The sequence below is a fragment of the Amblyraja radiata genome, chromosome 8 (assembly GCF_010909765.2).
Source record: "Amblyraja radiata isolate CabotCenter1 chromosome 8, sAmbRad1.1.pri, whole genome shotgun sequence".
Taxonomy (NCBI): Eukaryota; Metazoa; Chordata; class Chondrichthyes; order Rajiformes; family Rajidae; genus Amblyraja; species Amblyraja radiata.
The window spans coordinates 54,381,749-54,400,075 of record NC_045963.1 but is presented as its reverse complement, the minus strand read 5'-3'; the positions used below and the strand labels follow the sequence as shown (position 1 = coordinate 54,400,075).

The 18,327-nt window shown below is 43.3% G+C and overlaps 1 protein-coding gene across 3 annotated transcripts in view; it reads left to right on the top strand.

Moving 5' to 3' along the window:
* The first annotated feature begins 10,523 nt into the window (after positions 1-10,523).
* The window catches only part of fam120b (family with sequence similarity 120B), an 86,405-nt gene continuing 78,601 nt past the window's right edge, over positions 10,524-18,327 (top strand). For all 3 annotated transcript variants that reach the window (XM_033025914.1, XM_033025913.1, XM_033025912.1), the window contains exon 1: positions 10,524-10,741. The gene's annotated coding sequence lies outside the window, so the exon portion shown is untranslated. The remainder of the gene's footprint in view (positions 10,742-18,327) is intronic.

Below are 18,327 nucleotides of genomic sequence, written 5' to 3'. Positions count from 1 at the left end.
TTAAACAGAGACTAGACTAAGTGGGACCCGTTGGGTCCCAGTCACATGGGAGGAGGGGTGTGGGAGAGGGGGGGTTTGGGGGAGAGGTGTGGGGAGAGGGGGTGTGGGGGTGGGAGAAGGAACAGGAAGGGTAAAGGGGGGGTTTTGGGGGTGGGTGTGGGGAGGAGGGAGAGGGGGGGAGGGGGGTAAGGGGGGGGGGGGCGTGTGGGAGGGGGGGGAGGGGGAAGGGAGGGAGGGGGTGTGTGGGGGGGAGGGCGGATGTGTGGGGGGATGGACTCCACTCAGTGGCCACCGGCCGCGGCACCACACAGCACCTCCCGACTCCACACAGCGGTTTTCCCGACTCCACACAGCGGCTTTCCCGACTCCACACAGCGGCTTTCCCGACTCCACTCTTGCGGACTCAATTAGCGCGGCTTGTTTACACAGCCCCGCCTCTAGGGCTTTATTCTCGGTGACTGACAGGCGAGAAGATCAATCTGCTGATGTCATGATTTTTTAAACCTTCACAACTTTTCCCATATTTCACCAATCGGAACAAAACTTGGTGTCTTGGAGTAGAAGAGAACAGTGAGTAAGGTAGTGAAAAAATCCTAGCGATATAGGATAGCGTTTTTGCGCAAATTTAATTACAACGCAGACCGGAAGTGGTCAAGGTGAGAGTTTAAGTAATAGTATAGATAGATTGTTTGCAATAGAAACTGTGCTTTTCCACAGAGTTTTGTTTGCTCATTTCCCCCATTTCCTCCCAGTAGGCTGATCCTAACCATCTGAAAAAGGTTTTATGAGTTGTTGATGTAGCTCATGCCCATTATGCAAACCAACCTTGGGCTACATCCACAACTCTCCGCAATTTCTTGCAATCTTGGATGGAGCAGCTCCCAAACCATGCTGCAATGCATCCTGATAAAATGCTTCCTAGAATTTTAATCCTGCAACAGGGTGGTATATTTCTAAGTAAGGATAGTATTTGGCTTGGATAGAAAGTTTGGATGATCTGTTCTTTGTTCCTGCAAGGCTGAATATTGTTGTTTTGATAGGGACATTTATCCCGAGAACAGCAATGAGCTGAGTTGTACAATGCAATGTATGTTCACTCAAACAGGCAGGCAAGACCTTGATGTAAAATTCGATCTGCTCAATCATTTACACTGCAGTTCATTCACTCCTTCAACCGTACCTTCCAAATCCACAACCTCTATCAGCTAGGCAAGATCGAAACACAAAGCTGTAGTAACTCAGCAGGACCGGCAGCATCTCTGGAGAGAAGGAATAGGTGACGTTTCGGGTCAAGACCCTTCTTTTCAGACTGAAGAAGAGTCTCGACCCGAAACGTCACCCATTCCTTTTCTCCAGGGATGCTGCCTGTCCCGCTGAGTTACTCCAGCTTTTCAAGTTCAAGTTCAAGTGAGTTTATTGTATGTGTCCCAGATAGGACAATGAAAATCTTGGTTTGCTTCAGCACACAGAACATAGTAGGCATTTACTACAAAACAGATCAGCGTGTCCATATACCATTATATGAATATAAACACATGAATAAATAGACTGATAAAGTGCAAATAACAGATAATGGGTTATTAATGATCAGAGTTTTGTCCAAGCCAGGTTTAATAGCCTGATGGCTGTGGGGAAGTAGCTATTCCTGAACCTGGTTATTGCAGTCTTCAGGCTCCTGTACCTTCTACCTGAAGGTGGCAGGGAGATGAGTGTGTGGCCAGGATGGTGTGGGTCTTTGATTATACTGCCAGCCTTTTTGAGGCAGCGACTGTGATAAATTCCCTCGATGGAAGGAAGGTCAGAGCCGATGATGGACTGGGCAGTGTTTACTACTTTTTGTAGTATTTTCCTCTCCAGGGCGCTCAAGTTGCCAAACCAAGCCACGATGCAACCGGTCAGCATGCTCTCTACTGTTCACCTGTAGAAGTTAGAGAGAGTCCTCCTTGACAAACCGACTCTCCGTAATCTTCTCAGGAAGTAGAGGCACTGATGTGCTTTCTTGATAATTGCATTAGTGTTCTCGGACCAGGAAAGATCTTCAGAGATGTGCACGCCCAGGAATTTGAAGCTCTTGACCCTTTCAACGGTCGACTCGTTGATATAAATGGGACTGTGGGTCCCCATCCTACTCCTTCCATAAAGTCCACAATCAGTTCCTTGGTTTTGCTGGTGTTGAGGGCCAGGTTATTGTGCTGGCCCTCAAGACAGTTGCTCGATCTCTCTTCTATACTCTGACTCATCCCCATCAGTGTACGTCCCTCAACAGTGGTGTCCTCAGCGAACTTGATGATGGAGTTCGCACTGTGACCGGCTACGCAGTCATGGGTATAGAGTGAGTACAGCAGGGGGCTGAGCACGCAGCGTTGTGTCTACCTTCGGTTTAAACCAGCATCTGCAGTTCCTTCTTACAAAAGGACAGCAAGAGCCCGGGGACATCTCCACCTGGAAGTTTCTCTGCAAGCCAAACAGTATCTTGCCTTCACTGTTACTGGGTGAAAATCCTAGAACTCCTTCCCTAACAGGATTGTGGATATATCCATATCCGAAAGACAGCAGCAGTTCGAGAGGCAGCTCACCATCCCGTCAATGAACATTAAAAAATCATCTACATGCAATATGGTTGAGGTCTGCATTGCCGGTGGTCATTGCTTCAAGACCAGCATTTATTAACGCCCTTGAGAAAGTTTGTGGCGAGCCCAATTGTGCAAGTGAAGATAATCCTACAGTGACGTTGAAAGAAAGAAAGACAGTGACATTGAAGGAAATGCCATATATTTCCAAATCAAGAGATGATGCTGGAATCAACCTGCAGGTCTGGCAGCTCAGGTGGAAAGGGAATCAATAAACGTTGTACAGGACCTTTTCGTACTGTCTAACCTACTGAATGGTTTTTTTAAAAGGTTTTTAACGTCTATGGATTTTTTAAATTATTTTTTTCCATTTCCACATCATTTAGCCCAAGGGCAAGGAAAGACCAAACTGGGATGCGCTGGATTGAACACCACCAGCGGGCGCTGTCTGTCGTGCACGCGCGTCGGGAGCTCGCTTTCCGTGGGCGCGCACGGCGGTGGCAGTCAGCGGCGGCGACGGCGGCAGGTAGGCAGGTGCTAGGGAATGTGGAGGTTGCGATGGCGCTGGGCTACTCGGCATTGAAGCGGGCTCTGGGGCTCTCCGTCCTCGGGGCAGCCTGCCGACCAGTGCCGCTCCTGAGGTGGGAGTGTCTTTCGTGGAGGCCCGGGACAGGGAAGTAGGCCGCATGGGCTACTCGCACCCATCCCCGGCGTGAAGTTCAGCTGCAGACTGCCTGCGATCACGCTGTCCTGGGGTGGTGATGGAGGGGTGTGGGTGTGGGTGCGGAGCTGTACCAGTGCTAGACTTGCTGACTCTCATCTGTAGCAAAATTAGGAGCCAATTGCAAAATTAATACTAGAGGGCATAGCTTTAAGGTGAGAGGGGCAAAGTTTCAAGGAGATGGGCGGGGTAAGGTTTTTACACAGGGTGGTAAAGGGCCTGTCCCACTTGGGCGTAATTTGCTCGTAATTTACGCGACACGCGCGTGGTGCTGCGCACATGGTGCGCATTACGTGCGCATTAGGCACGCATGGTGCGTGGTGACGTAGGCAGTGACGCGCGGTCGCGCGCGGCACGCCAGGATTTTTGGATGTACCAAATCTTCGCTCGCCATCTGCGTGACGCGCAAATGACGCCCAAGTGGGACAGGCCCTTAAGTGCCTGGAACACGCTGCTGGGGGTGGTTGTTGAAGCAGATACGTTAGCGGCATTTAAAAGACATTTGGATAGGCACATGGATATGCAAGGAATAGAGGGATATATATTATGCGCATGTAGATAAGTGTTGGTCTTGGTTCATGTTCGGCACAGACATTGTGGGCCGAAGGACCTGCTTTTGTGCCGTAATGTTCTATGAATACCAACAGTCGAATAAGGAAAACACATGGGACTGTAGATCCTGGAATATCACTTCTAGTCTTATTGTCAAACACACAAGTACTGTGAGATACAGGTATAAGAAAAACTTGCTTGCAGCAGCATCACAAACATAAAAGACTCCAGATAACACACAAAACATTAGTCATACATTAATTACACAAATTCTGCAATTAAAATAAAAGATCTGCAAAAAACAAAACATAAGTGTAAAATTAGAGAAAAATAAGTCCATGATAGTGCAAGAAGTGGTCCATAGTATTGAGGTAAAATGTGATGTGCGTAGTTTGGTTCAAGAACCCTACAGTTGTAGGAAAGTAGCTATTCCTGAACCTAGTGATATGGACCTTCAAACTTCTAAGGCAATAGCAAGAAGAGGGTATAGGCCAGATTGTGGGAATCTTTGATAATAGGTGCCATCTTCTTGATGCAGCGCCTAATGTAGATGCTTTTGATAGTGGGACCAGAAAATTATGGAAAATATCAGCCAGTGATGCAACCTCTGTAGAAAGGAGCAATTAACAGTTTGCATGAGGGAGCCTTTCTTAAAGCCTGCTCAGTGGAAAGGCTCCTGAGCCAAAACTTTAGCAAGCTTCTCTTTCTGCAGATGAAGCTTGACTGGCTGAGTTCTTCCAGCATTTTCTGTTTTTAAATCAAATAAAGGATTTAGAAACTTGGAGTATTGAAGAGCCTCTCATAATGCTGGGCAAGTTCCTCGAGTCTGACCATGTGCTGACAGGAGAGCTTTAAAGCTGCAGAACGACATTCTGTTTCAAATGACATGGAACAACTGGTAACCAGTCAAGCCATTCATTCCATATTGTAAATCCATGCTCCATCTATGGAAACAGCTGGATGTTTTGCCACACCTCTCGGATTTCAATGATTGATATTTGGTATTGGTTTATTATTGTCATGTGTACTGAGATTCCGTTTTTTTTTAATGTTTTATCTGCTTGTTTTTATATATTAAACTTATTTTTGGTGTTTATTATGGTGTCTACTGAGTACTATGTCGCCCTGGCCACAAACTCTTTGAATCACTTCCCTCTGGAAGGCGACTCCGGACTGTCAAAGCTGCCACACCCAGACATAAAAACAGCTTTTTTCCACGAGTAGTAGCTCTACTCATAACCAAAAATCTGTAGCCTCATTTTGCTCTGGTATTTTATTTAATTCACATGTTTAATCGATAATGTTTTATTATTAATGTTTGATGTTTTATGTGTCATTCCTAACTGTCACTGTATGTTATGTTGTAACTTGCGGGCGGAGCACCAAGGTAAATTCCTTGCATGTGAATACTTGGCCAATAAACGTATTCATTCATATCTGTTGTGCTGTTGCAAGTAAGAATTTCATTGGTCTGTTTTGGGACATTTGGCAATAAAACGACTGGTGACTAATTAGTCAAATTATACCATATTCCCCTCCCAAACATGTTTTGCATGCTAACCCCATACATGAGTACAATCAGTATGAGTACACAAGTACAACAGGGAGGGCAAAGGGGAAAACAAACAAAGTGCAGAATATAGTGTAGACACAAAGAACTGTAGATGCTGGAATCTTGTGAAGAACACAAAGTGCTGGAGTAACTCCGTGCAGGTCGGGTAACATCTCACATAAACTAAGAAATGGTGCCTGACTCACTGATTTACTCCAGCACTTTGTGTTCTACCCAGTCTACCCATGGCCTACAGAGATGATGCTTAGCTGAGTTACTGCAGCACTTTGTGTTCTATGCAGAATTTAGTATTACAGCTGTAGAGAAAGTGCAGATTTAAAAAAGTACAAGGTCAAATAAGATAAAGTCAACATGATTTTGTGATGGGGAGATCTTGCCTGACAAGTCTGTTGGAATTCCTTGAAGAAGTAAATAGCAGGATAGTCAAAGGCGAGTAAGTGGATGTTGTTTACCTAGATTTTCAGAAGTCCTTTGATAAGGTGCCACACGTGAGGCTGCTATACAAATGAGAGCCCATGGTATCAGAGGGAAGATACCAGCATCGATAGAAGATTGGCTGAATGTCAGAAGGCAAAGATTGACTTGAGAATTAAGGGACTGAAGTTTAGGGGTAACATGAGGGGGAACTTCTTTACTCAGAGAGTGGTAGCTGTGTGGAATGAGCTTCCAGTGAAGGTGGTGGAGGCAGGTTCGTTTTTATCATTTAAAAATAAATTGGATAGTTATATGGATGGGAAAGGAATGGAGGGTTATGGTCTGAGCGCAGGTATATGGGACTAGGGGAGACTATGTGTTCGGCACGGACTAGAGGGGTCGAGATGGCCTGTTTCCGTGCTGTAATTGTTATATGGTTATATTATATGGTTAAAGAGTGGGAATAAAGGGGGCTATTTCTGGATGTCTGCCAGTCACTAGTGTTGTTCCACAAGGATCAGTGCTGGGATTTCTACTTAACCTTGTATAACAATGATTTGGATGATGGAATTGATGGCTTTGCAGCCAAATTTGCAGATGATATGAGGATCCATGGAGGGGCAGATGGTGTAAAGGAAGCAGGGAGTCTGCAGAAGGACCTGGACTGGTTGGGAGAGTGGGGAAAGAAATAGCAGATGGAATACAGCAGCGCATAATGTGCTGTCATGCACTTTGGTAGAAAGAATAAAGCCATAGACTATTTTCTAAATAGGGAGAAGATTCAGGAATCAGAACTACAAAGGGACTTTGAGTGCTAGTGCAGGATTCCCAAAAAAGTTAATTTGCAAGTCGATTCGGCAGTAAGGAAGGCGAATGCAATGTTAGCATTCATTTCGAGAGGGCTAGAATAAAAAGGCTGGATATAATGCTGAGGCTTGAAAAGGCACTGGTCAGACTGCATTTAGAGTATTGTGAGCAGCTATGAGCCCCATATCTGAGGGGGGGATATGCTGACATTGGAAAATGATCCCGGGGATGGTTGAGTTAACGTATGATGAGCGTTTGACGGCTCTGGGCCTATACTCGCTGGACTTTAGAAGAATGTGGGTGGACCTCATTGAAACTTTTCAAATAGTGAAAGGCCTGGATAGAGTGAATGTGGAGCGGATATCGAGGACCAGAGGAGACAACCTCAGAATAAAAGGACATACCTTTAGAAAGGAGATGAGAAGACATTTCTTTAGTCAGAGGGTGTTGAGTCTGGAATTCATTGCCACAGATGGCTGTGGAGGCCGTTATTGGGTATTTTTAAAGCAGAGATTGACAGATTCTTGATTAGTAAGGGTGTCAAAGGTTATGGGGAGAAGGCAGGAGGATGGGGTTGAGAGGGAAAGATAGATCAGCCATGATTGAATGGCGAAGTAAGGCCAAATGGCCTTATTCTGCTTCAATGACTTAAACGTATGAGTATGACACAAAGCCGGTACAATTCCACACTTAGCACGTGAGCCTTCTCCAATCTTTATGTCATCCTGTAATCATCACACCTTTTCCCCAAGATGCTCATTCAGCTTTTTCTTAAAATTGATCTATTATTCTCAGCCAACTGTGTGGTATGGAAAGTTTCATATCCTGATCCAATGGGTAAAATGTTCAAGACCCTTATTTGATTATTTTTGAATGCATTTCTATGTGGTCTCTCGTTTTACTTTTTCAATTTCTGACCTACAGGAAGGTTATTGAGCTCATTCTAAACAGTAATTGATGTTCCTTTATATGAAATGAATCAAGGGGAAGTGCTGAGGTAGGAGTTCAGCCATAATCTTGATGAATGGGATCAGCCATAATCAAGCTAAAAGGTCCTTCCCAGACTCATCCTCCTAATTCCTATATTTTAATATGAAAATATTCTGGTGTAGAAATTTGCCTTTTGTTGCTTGTGCTAAATGTGGATACTGTGGTCGCAGCTGGATATTGTATCACACCTCTGGGATTTCACTGATTCTATATCAATCAAATTTTGCAATTGGAGTATGATATCCAGGCAGCACATAACACAAGGGTGATCTTCCTTCCCTTTGTGTGCATCAAAACCTTTCATAATTTTGAAAAGTGGCCCAATCTGTATAGCTTTTTCTAACGGATAAAACCTTGGATTTATGAATCAATTCATAAATTCTTTCTTCACCATCACCCCTGATTCTAAATTCCTTTCATAATGTAATGAACAGAATATATTCACTGTTCCGTGTGGTTTAACCAAGATTTCTGTTCTGTTTTTCTGTTCTGACTCTCTTGTTTGATCTGTTATTCTGGTTCCATTAAACATCATTATTACCTGTAGTGCTTTCCATATTTGTAATCCAATATCTTTATCCTTTACATGATTTGGATAATTATTTTTCATATAATATACAGCTTAATTGGTTTATCCAGTATTTTACTTAGTATTTAACACAATTATATATTTTTTGATGTCATGAATCCTTGGCTCTTTGACAAAGTAATTGTTTAATATTTCAGTCATGTGAGCTATCTTTCAAGTACTTGTTGTCTTTGACTCTTTAAATTGGTAGGGTCCTGCAGGTTTTATGGTTGGGATTGTGGGAGAAGATGCTTATGAAATAGGTTTTATTGAATTGTTGAAGTGACTATCTGGCAGGTACGCCAGTGGTGGTGAGAGTGAAGGGCTTGTCTCACTTACGTGTCCTTGGCATGCAAATTACACAACCTCGTGGTCGCGTTGAGGCGCATGGGCATCGTATGGCCGCGTGGGGCCGGTCCCACTTAGAAGCGCGGAGCGGTATGTAGTTGTGCGCGACATCGCGCGGGGCTCAAATATTTGTAATGAACAAAATCTTCGCGCGTCAACGGCCTGTCGCGGAACTGATGGCCAAAGTGAGACAGGCCCAAGACCCTGGCGCGATGCAACGCCTCACCTTCAACAGCAGCAGAAGCAGGCAAACGAGGCCTGGGGCTCACGGCCGTTGCGGTCCGGATGTGCCCCCACGTCTACTCCCAGAGCGTGGCCAAGAAAATTGAAGATAGACACAAAATGCAGGAGTAACTCAGCAGGACCGGCAGCATCTCTGGAGAGAAGGAATAGGTGACGTTTCGGGTCAAGACCCTTCTTTTCAGACTGAAGAAGAGTCTTGACCCGAAACATCACCCATTCCTTCTCTCCGGAGATGCTGCCGGACCCGCCGAGTTACTCCAGCTTTGTGTCCATCTTCAAACGACGTCACGCGCTCCAGACGGCTGTGCGTACGCATGTAATCGCGCCCGACCTTCGCGGAACCATTGCGGCTCAACACGACCACGAGGTCGCGTAATTTGCGTGCCAAGGACACGTAAGTGGGACAGGTCCTTGAATGTCTAGAGTGCTGGAAGGGTTGCTTTGCCTTAGGGGATGTTGAACCTTCGACTATTGTTGGAACTGCACTCATCAAATTGAAGAACATTTCTTCATGTGGATAGACTTTGGGGAATCAGGAAGTGAGTTATTTGTTGCAGACACTCAAACTCTAACCTGTTCCCATAATGCACATAATTCATTACAAGTAAATTATTGGCTATCCCCAAGATATTGGTGGTGGGGGGGGGGGTGTTCCTACTGTTCTTGAATAACAAGTGGAAGGAGGTAATACAGTAGTATATCTTTCTCTCTGTCTATTATGTATATCACATTAATGTATCCTAAAGTAAAATGAACAAAATAACAGCAATTGAAAGACTGCCTTGAGCTCCTGCAGTGCAGTCGTGGGTTGAAAGCTTTTAGTAGGCATCATGTAGCTGCAATAAACTCAAAAGCAGAGTGTCTGCCTAGTGATCCCGTGCAACCTGTGATTTGGCTAAACATAAAAGAGGAAATACAAATAGTGGCATTTGAAATGATGAGGGGTTGCTTCTGATAATTTATTAGAAATTCTGCATAACATGTTGATATTATGGTCATTTATTTATGGGAACATGTCCAACTTGTAAATTAGAAGTTACAGTTTTGGGATAGCTGGTGAAAATCAAGCTAATCAAAGTAGAGCAAAATGGAATACCACTATAAATGTTGTGGAGTTAATTTTGAAAAATCAATGTGACAACTTCAAATGATTTTTCTGCAGTGACAGATACAGTGTCCACTTACATCCCAAACCTTCAGAACTGCTTGATTTCGAATACAGTATCCATTTTTTGTTTTGTTCCTGAGATTGAAATTGTCAGTTTGAAAGAAAGGTAACTTCACAGAAGATAATGCAATCTGTCACAGTTTTCACATTCAGTTAATAATTTTGCACATTTTAATTTTAAATTAATTGTGTGAAATCATTTTCTAGTGAGCTAACAATGGAATAAATAATTTCCACCTGCAGCACAATTGTGTAAGCGAGGAGAGAAGGGTGTGGACTTGAACAAATTGCTGGAAAATCATAGGTGAGACCAAGAGGCGAATCGGAGGGGAGGCTGGCTGGACTATGGTGCCTTCCTCACCTTGGTGCCACTGTGTTATGTTGTGTCGTGGACTTTCTGTGTTTGTGCTTTTTTAATTCAATTTTATTTTTAATATGTTTTATTGTTTATTATTTATTTATTTTTATGATACTGCCTGTAAGGAAAATTCATTTTGTTGTCTCTAATTGAGACAATGACAATAAATTTGAATACAATACAATACAATACAATACAATACAATACAAGGCGACTACTTTGCTAAACACTGGCACTGTGTCTGGCAGGGCCACCTGGAGCTCCAAGTTGCTAGCCACTTCAGTTCACCTTCCCGTCCCATATTTACCACACTAGCCTTGGCCTCTTTCGTTCAGACTAAATCCACACATAGATGGAAGAATAGCACCTCATATCCCGCTTGGAGAGCCTACAACCCAATGAGATGAACATTGAATTCTCCAATTTCAGGTAAACCCCTTTTTTCTACTTGGGCTCCCTGCCCCTGCCGCTTAATTCCTTCCCCCCTCCTCTACCTTCTCCATTTACTCACCACCCATCCTCTCCCCTACTCCAGGTTACCCATTTTTCTTCACCCCCCCCCCCCACACCCCTTATCTACCCATCATCTGCTTCTACATTTCACTCCCCACCATCCTTTTTTTTTTAACCAGATTTCACCTGTAATGTATTCATACATATCCAGGCAACCTGCATGTAAGTTGTTATTCATTCTGCTGTCCGGAATATAATAAATTTGGCGACGAGGATGTGATAGAGTTTGTGAACTCATCCTTTAAATACAGTGCAGGATTGTTTTGCAACATGCAGTATTGTTTAACATTTTAAACAGTAAATATGGAGTTGTGTCGCAGTTGTTTACGAGCTGGACACGATAGGCCGCAGATCCTTATATGCAGGGGACTGTAGTTTAAAACTGCAGCTGTACAAATCGGCAAAAGTTTGTCAGGCTATCTCTATGTTGTGTCTACGTGGCGAGATGTCATCCTTGGGATTGTATAACATTTTAGACTGAGTGTTTTTTGACAAGTTCCTTAAGCTGAATAGCCTTTGTACAGCTAAGTTTTAGGTGAATTGTTACACCAAAAGAGACAGGAAATCGGGGTTTTTGAACGGACTTTAAAAAAAAAAAAAGAGAATGACACGATGGCAGCGTCCACGGGCTACATCGGAAACCTTGGCACTTTTGACAAGAGCAGAGAGCCGTTTAGCAAACATGTTTTTCACGGCAAACAACATAATGGAGGTTAGTGGTGAAGGAGAGATAGTGACTGAAACAAATAAGGCCGTTTGCGAACACATAAAAGCAATTCTGCTAACGGAGATCGGTCCTGAAGTGTACGGCACACTCGTGAATCTCCTTGCGCCCATGAAGGTAAAAGACGTGGAAGTGTGTGGAACAAAAAGATACTTAGGAGATAGGATCAAAAGTGTTCATGTTGATCAAATGATTCCAGCCAAAGATGAACCAAAAACTGAGCTTGACGTCCTAATCCCCGAGTTTTCATCTGAAAGTGAGTTGGAAGAGACCACTGTGATTGAAACACATAAGGCCGTTTGAGAACGCATGAAAGCGATTCTGCTCACGGAGATCGGTCCTGAAGTGTACGGCACACTCGTGAATCTCCTTGCGCCCATAAAGGCAAAAGACGTGCCATTCAATGACATTATGAAGAAGTTGGAGGAGCACTTCAACCCAAAGCCTCTGGAAATTGCAGAAAGCTATAAATTTGGCACTAGAAACCAGAAGCAGAAAAACGTAACTTTGCATTGTAACTTTGGAACCTTTCTCTGATGCTCACTACGTGACAGATTTGTTTGTGGTCTAGTGGATGAACAAATTCAGTCCAAACTCATGAACACTCCAGATCTTACATTTGAGAAAGCATGCAAGATTGCTACCACAATGGAAATGGCATCAAAGAATGCTCGCAAGTTTCATCCACCATGGACTTCAGTGGCCAGTTACAGTCACAAGGCCAAACCAAGAGGCGCTAAACCAAAACCAAAGTATGGCGGGGAGCCGAGTTCAGCCAGTTGTTATCGTTGCAATGGTAATCACTCATCCCATCAAATGGCCAAGTGCTATAACTGCCAGAAGAATGGCCATATCGCCTCAGCATGTTGGGCCCAGCTTAAAACAGGAAACCAACAATCTGCGGGAATCAAGCGACAACACTAGAGAGGAGTTCACAACTTGGAGATTAACCTAGATGGAAATGAACTTGGGTTGTACATTTATGCAACCAACATCGATAAGCCTACAACCAGCCAAGGCAAGGACTTTCGAACAAAACTATTGATAAATGAACAGTTAATCGATAGGTGTATTGACACGGCAGCAGATTGTTCGGTCATGAGCAAAGACCTGTACGAAACAAAGTTCCAACAGATATTGTTTGAGAGTAAGGTCAAGCTGAGAACCTACTCGGGCGAAGTTTTGGAGACATGTGGAAAATTGAACTGTAAAGTTCAGCATAATGGTTAGTCAGTAACACTGCCCTTCATAGTGGCCAGCTACAGAAATAAACCAACCCTCCTTGGAAAGGATTGACTGAGCAGAATAGAGTTATACTGGAAGAACATTTTCAGCGACGATTTGTCCAAATCACGTCTTGAAAACGTCATAAGCAAACATGCAAACATTTCTGCTGACAGTTACACGGGAATAACAGGGTACTCTGCACACATTCGACTTAAGCAAGATGTGAGACCTGTGTATTGTCGACCAAGACCTGTACCATATGCACTAAAGCAACAAGTGGAGGAAGAACTCGATAGCTAGAGCGGAATGGAGTATTCGTGAAGACAGACCAGAGTAACTAGGCAATGCCAATTGTGGCCATACCCAAGACCAACAAAACTGTTCGACTATGTGGTGACTACAAACTCATAATCAACCAAGCCGTTGAAGAAGAACAATATCCGTTACCAATCTCGCAAGATCTGTACGCAGAACTTGGCGGAGCAAAAGTCTTCACTAAACTGGATTTGTTACACGCTTACTCCCAACTCAATGTCGACCAGAAAAGTCAGCAGTACTTGACTATCAACATACATAAGGGTTTGTATTCATATACAAAGCTGCCCTATGGTGTGAAATTCTCCCCGAAAAATTTCCAGTCTTTCATGGACAAAATGTTACAAGGCATTCCGCACTGTGTGTGCAACCAGGATGACCTACTGATATTCACAGAGGGCATGGTAGAACATCTGGAAATCCTTGAGCAAGTTCTCACACGACTGATCTGCCACAATGTCAAACTGTGACAGAGCAAATGTGCATTTGCGCAGTCAGAGGTGGTAAAAGAAACAGGTTCCTCTTGTCAAAATCAGGGTACTAAAACAGAGCCAAACAAGCCAACAGTGGAGTCAACACCTAAACCTGTTACTGTTAGAGGATCAGGCAGGATCCGTAAACCAGTAGTCAGATTAAGTTTGTAAGTTAAGTAACTCACTGTATAAGTAAAATGAAAATGTGTAGATATGTAAAATAAAAGTATGATGTTTCATGAATATTGGTTTAAAACAAGTATCACAACAAAAAAATTGTGACTGAGTACTTAGATTTAATACTTAATAAAAGGAGAGCAGTGTAATGTATTCATACATATTCATGCATATGTTAATGAGTTGGTGTTCAATATAAGATGGGAATGTTGGGTAATAAATCTCTCTCGTGATCCAGGCAACCTGCGTGTAAGTTGTTATTCATTCTGCCGTCCGGAATATAACACCACCATTCACAAGCCTTTATCTCTCCATCTCCACATTTCCCTCCTCCACATGATTCATCTGTCAATCAACCCCTCCCTTACATTAGTTTAGTTTAGTTGGGAGATGGATCCACCTACCAATTGCCAGCTCTCACCCCACCCTTTCCTCTCACTTCATTCTACCAGCGATCTCCCCTCTATTCCATCAGTCTGAAGAAGGTTCACAATCCCAAATATTATCTTCCCTGTGCCAGTGTGGGAAACGTGCTCAATAGAAATGTCGGGAAATTGGCTATTCCTCAATTTTCCTATCCAGAATTTCCTAATGGTAATAAAACAAATCGTATGAAGTTTGCACATTGTCCGTGTGAGTTTCTTCTGGGTGCTTCAGCTTCCTCCCCATCCCAAGATGTATGGGTTTGTCGGTTAATTGGCTGGAAGCAAGAAAAAACCAGGACAAATTAGGGCCGGCAACAGATGACTTCAGGCAGGGTGGTTCCCTGAAAGGCCAATTGTTGGCTCGGAATTAAGTGATCCCAAAACGATTACATTTAGGCCGTGGGCTGAGCACTGAAAAAGCGTCTAGAATTTAACTTTTGTGACGCATGACTGGTGTCTACCTAAAATTTGGCACAGATTTAGATAAAATATCATTAAGAAGGAATTTGTAACTCGTCAGTGCCAAGTGTTGCACACTAATTAATTAAGATAATTAGAAAATTTATTAGAAAAAGTAACAGCGCCCTCGTGTTCAATAATAGGTAGTTTAATATTAGTCTATGAGGAGCTGGATTCCGTGTTGCGGGCTATTTACTTCCTGGCTCAGGGAGATCATAACGGAGAGAGAGAGTGAGAGAGCGAGAGCCCGTTTTGTGAAGGATTTTATTGAAAATGGGTAGAGAAAAATGACCAAATTTAATGAAGAGTGGATATGCGAATGTAAAAGTAAAATCGCTAGCGAAATGGTAAAAATCTCGGCGTTTTGGCGTCTGGTTTTCGCGGAGTAACGAATCAAAAACTTACAGTATTTAAGTTGCAGTTTTTGCATGCTCCTTTATAACATTTTACATAACATTTTACATCAGTACAACTTGATTATTAAAACAAAGACAACTTCAATTCTTGATTTAAAAAAAAAATGTATACAACAATGACCCCAATCATCCCATTTCACCCACTCATTACTCTGGACTAAACCAAAATTATTTCTGAAATATTGGTCATAAATTTGGTGCAAAAATGCTCCAAAATAAGGCTCAGAATGCACCAGAGAGCATCTAAAACCCCAGAGCTTCCAGTGCCCTTAAGCGGGCCCTGGACCTCGTCCGCGAGGGAGTTCACACTTCGCGCTTGTGATGTGTGCTGCACGAATATTATTTCACATAAAATTTGGGTGATCCTATCATGCCACCCCCTTTTTTGAAAAGCTTCGTGCAGGCCTGGGAGTTGACACCAGGAACAGTAGATGAGGTTGGAGGAGATGCAAGTGACCTCTGCCTCACCTGATGAGACTATTGGGGTCCTTGAATGCAGTAGAGGGGGAAGGTAAAGGGACAAGTGTTGCATCTCCTGCGGTTGTAGAGGAAAGTATCTGGGGAGGGAGTGGTTTGGGTGGAAAGGGATGAGTTGACCAGGGAGTTGCGGAGGGAACTGTCTCTGCGGAAAGCAGAAAGGGGTGGAGATGGGAAGCTGTGGCCAGTAGTGTGATCCTGTTGGAGGTGGCGAAAATGTTGTAGGATTATATGCTGTATGTGACGGCTGATGGGGTGGAAGGTGAGGACAAGGGGGACTCTGTCGTAGCAACCGGGAGATCCAGTAGGCCTTGACGGTCCGAGTGTAAGTGTTCGGCGAAACAGTCGCCGAGTTCACGCTTGGACTCGCCGATGTACAGGAGACCACATCAGTATTTGGATTAGTAAGTATGCAGATGATACTAAGATAGGTGGGGTTGCGGGTAATGAAGTAGAGTTTCAAAGTCTACAGAGAGATTTATGCCAGTTGGAAGAGTGGGCTGAAAGATGGCAGATGGAGTTTAATGCTGATAAGTGTGAGGTGCTACATCTTGGCAGGACAAATCAAAATAGGACGTACATGGTAAATGGTAGGGAATTGAAGAATGTAGGTGAACAGAGGGATCTGGGAATAACTGTGCACAGTTCCCTGAAAGTGGAATCTCATGTAGATAGGGTGGTAAAGAAAGCTTTTGGTGTGCTGGCCTTTATAAATCAGAGCATTGAGTATAGAAGTTGGGATGTAATGTTAAAATTGTACAAGGCATTGGTGAGGCCAATTCTGGAGTATGGTGTACAATTTTGGTCGCCTAATTATAGGAAGGATGTCAACAAAATAGAGAGAGTACAGAGGAGATTTACTAGAATGTTGCCTGGGTTTCAGCAACTAAGTTACAGAGAAAGGTTGAACAAGTTAGGGCTTTATTCTTTGGAGCGCAGAAGGTTAAGGGGGGACTTGATAGAGGTTTTTAAAATGATGAGAGGGATAGACAGAGTTGACGTGGAAAAGCTTTTCCCACTGAGAGGAGGGAAGATTCAAACAAGGGGACATGACTTGAGAATTAAGGGACTGAAGTTTAGGGGTAACATGAGGGGGAACTTCTTTACTCAGAGAGTGGTAGCTGTGTGGAATGAGCTTCCAGTGAAGGTGGTGGAGGCAGGTTCGTTTTTATCATTTAAAAATAAATTGGATAGTTATATGGATAGGAAAGGAATGGAGGGTTATGGTCTGAGCGCAGGTATATGGGACTAGGGGAGATTATGTGTTCGGCACGGACTAGAAGGGTCGAGATGGCCTGTTTCCGTGCTGTAATTGTTATATGGTTATATGGTTATCAGGGACACCGGATGCAGTAGATGAGGTTAGAGCAAGCATATTGTAAGCCAGAGTGACCCATTCATGCAATGTAGTTGGCTCTTAAAATCTCAACCCACTAACTTTGCCTTGGATAGGTTCAACTTCTTCAAAAGAAAAACGTTTTATCTTTTATAAGAGTGGGCTGAAAGATGGCAGATGGAGTTTAATGCTGATAAGTGTGAGGTGCTACATCTTGGCAGGACAAATCAAAATAGGACGTACATGGTAAATGGTAGGGAATTGAGGAATGCAGTTGAACAGAGGGATCTAGGAATAACTGTGCACAGTTCCCTGAAGGTGGAATCTCATGTAGATAGGGTGGTAAAGAAAGCTTTTGGTGTGCTGGCCTTTATAAATCAGAGCATTGAGTATAGAAGTTGGGATGTAATGTTAAAATTGTACAAGGCATTGGTGAGGCCAATTCTGGAGTATGGTGTACAATTTTGGTCGCCTAATTATAGGAAGGATGTCAACAAAAAGAGAGAGAGTACAGAGGCGATTTACTAGAATGTTGCCTGGGTTTCAGCAACTAAGTTACAGAGAAAGGTTGAACAAGTTAGGTTTTTATTCTTTGGAGCGCAGAAGGTTAAGGGGGGACTTGATAGAGGTCTTTAAAATGATGAGAGGGATAGACAGAGTTGACGTGGATAAACTTTTCCCACTGAGAGTAGGGAAGATTCAAACAAGAGGACATGACTTGAGAATTAAGGGACAGAACTTTAGGGGTAACATGAGGGAGAACTTCTTTACTCAGAGAGTGGTAGCTGTGTGCAATGAGCTTCCAGTGAAGGTGGTGGAGGCAGGTTCGATTTTATAATTTAAAAATAAATTGGATAGTTATATGGACGGGAAAGGAATGGAGGGTTATGGTCTGAGTGCAGGTAGATGGGACTAGGGGAGAATACGTGTTCGGCACGGACTAGAAGGGCCGAGATGGCCTGTTTCCGTGCTGTAATTGTTATATGGTTTTATGATGTTTTGTTTGGGATGGGAGATGTTAGCCTCTGTAGGAAAGTGTCAATTTCTTCAACTGACAAACTGCACTCTGAGGAATAATAAATGGAATACAATTTAATAAACCTTGGATTTATTTTCACCAGATCACCACAGATGTGACATCAGTGCTACTTTTAATTATGGGAGTTACTGCATTCATCTCACTCCTGCAGTTCAACTATCGGCTCATCCCACGCTGTGGACGTAATTTGATCATTGCACACTCATTGATATTTATTGTATGGATACTTTGAGGGATTCCGACAGTTTCAGAGGCCTAACGGCAGGAAACTACATGCTAACATCACAAATCATTGTTATTAACTTTGTGCTTCGATTTGAATTGATGCTTATTTAGAGGCAGGTGTGTTTACTGTTCTTGATAAATTGTTAATGGACGTCTTATGACAAGAAATTGCTGGAGACTCAGTCCAGGTGATTGGCACGTGGAGTTAA